Below are 2,454 nucleotides of genomic sequence, written 5' to 3'. Positions count from 1 at the left end.
GCAACAGCTTTCCGGGCTGCCACCTTCCGTGTGGGACAAGGAGCCGGACGTTTGACTTTTCGGGAACAGGCTCTGCTGAGGATGCGCACCGTGAGATGTTCCTTCTCTGGGCAAGCACAGATCCCCAAACCTGTTGTGCCTGTGAATAGGCTGCACGGGGAAGGTGAAGACCAGCAATAGCTTTCAGGGCTGCCACCTGAAACAACCAGCAACAGGACCAAACAGCAACCTGCTGTTGCCTGTGAGTAGCTCGTCGAGAATATAGATTCAGGCTTTGCACAGTTGTGGTGGATTGGCCATGGCTAGCCACCAGGTGCCCACCAAGCCATTCTATCGTTCCCCCTTCTCAACAAGACAGGAGGAGAAAATATGACGGAAAACTCATGGGTCAAGATAAAGGCAATTTAACACAGAAAAGCAAAGGCCATCTGCAGAAGCAAAGGAAAACAAAAACATTTATTCATTACTTCCCATAAGCAGGCAATGTACAGCTACTTTCTGGGAAGCAGGGCTTCACTTCAGAAGGCTTGAAAGATATCTTCTGGTTTATGCTGAACCCTTTCCCTTTGCCGTCCCTCACTCGATATCCACTTGCTGTAGTCCCTTACCCTTTAAATAGATGGGACACTCAAACCTCTTTATAGGTAGCTCCTTCTAAAAGAGGTCATTGCTGCCTTCTCTGCTTCTGCCTTCCGCTTTGGTTTAAGGCCTGTGGTACTGATGTCGACAGAGGGGTGTATTTGTGGAGAAAAGGTATACTTTGGATTTCACAGCTGCACGAGTTAGACAGTAGGGAGGATGAGGGGAAATGCCATATGGATTTCTTGTGGTTTGTTAATTTGGTTTTTTACAAAATATTTTCCCTTACTTTGACATCATGGTTGGAGGACCAGGAAAAAAAAAAAATAAAAAAAAAAAATAAAACCTCACAGTTATGTATTTACCCTCAAACCACTAAATTCAGGCACGAAAGTATATTAGGCCGTTTCAATGCACACAGGAAAGCTATTGTCGAGCAAAATTATTCCTTGGTTTTACTACTGTAATATAGGGGCATGTGTTATAGTTTAGAGACTCCCTAAAGAGCAGCTGTTGGCCTGTAGCAATTTAATTAAGAATGCAGCTATGGCTAGCTGATTATATTTCTAAATCTGTCTTGGCTCTCTTCCCTTTTATCTTTGATCTTCTAGGCCTGATTCAAGGGCCACCCCAGTCAGGGTAAATCTGCCTTAGAGATTGATGAGGTTTGGATCAATCTTGGACAGCACAAAGGTTACAGCCAAACATGTACTTAGTTTTATACCCCATCCTTGCAGTGGGTGGGAATGAAATTAAAATAGCAACAGAACTTTCCATTCCCCAGGGAAAGAAGCTGGTAGAGATTTTCCTAAGCACATTTAGATCACTTGGGATATATACTGCTGTAGCAGTGATCCCATGAAAGTCAGACATCTAAATTAGGGCCAGCACTAAGAGTCTCGATACACCAGTGTTACCCTGTAGTCAATGGAGAGAGAGACAGGTTCTTTCAAAGAGTGATTTAGAGGAAGGATCCAACTCATTGTTCAGAATTTCCCTCTCAGGGGAATCTTTCTCTATTAATTACAGAGGGGACTCAGAAAGATTAGCTTGCTATGTATTGGTTTTATGTGGCAAGGTTTTGGTAGCGGGGGGGGTTACAGGGGTGGCTCCTGTAAGAAGCTGCTGGAAGCTTCCCCTGTGTTCGAGAGAGAGCGAGCCTATACCAGTTGGCTCTAAGACGGACCTGCCGCCGGCCAAGGCCGAGCCAATCAGTGATAGTGGTAACGCCTCTGTGATAACATTTTTAAGAAGGAAAAAAAAAGTGGGGACGCAGAAAACAGCCACCGGAGAGAGGAGTGAGAACATGTAAGAGAAACAAGCCTGCGGACACCAAGGTCAGTGCAGAAGGAGGGGGAGGAGATGCTCCAGGCGCCGGAGCGAAGATTCCCCTGCAGCCCGTGGTGAAGACCCTGGTGAGGCAGGCTGTCCCCCTGCAGTCCAGGGAGGTCCACGGTGGGGCAGATATCCACCTGCAGCCCGTGGAGGACCCCACGCCGGAGCAGGTGGGTTCCTGAAGGAGGCTGTGACCCCGTGGGAACCCTGCGCTGGAGCAGGTTCCTGGCAGGACCTGCGGATCTGTGGAGAGAGGAGCCCATGGAGCAGGTTTTCTGGCAGGACTTGTGACCCCGTGGGGGACCCACGCTGGAGCAGTCTGTGCCTGAAGGACTGCACACCGTGGAAAGGACCCATGCTGGAGCAGTTCGTGAAGAACTACAGCCCGTGGGAATGGCCCACGTTGGAGAAAGTTCGTGGAGGACTGTCTCCCGTGGGTGGGACCCCACGTTGGAGCAGGGGAAGAGTGTGATGAGCCCTCGCCCTGAGGAGGTGAAGCGGCAGAAAATAACATGTGATGACCGTAAACCCCATCCCTGT

Source organism: Haliaeetus albicilla, chromosome 30 (genome assembly GCF_947461875.1).
Source record: "Haliaeetus albicilla chromosome 30, bHalAlb1.1, whole genome shotgun sequence".
NCBI classification, from domain to species: Eukaryota; Metazoa; Chordata; class Aves; order Accipitriformes; family Accipitridae; genus Haliaeetus; species Haliaeetus albicilla.
This window is presented reverse-complemented; position numbering follows the sequence as displayed.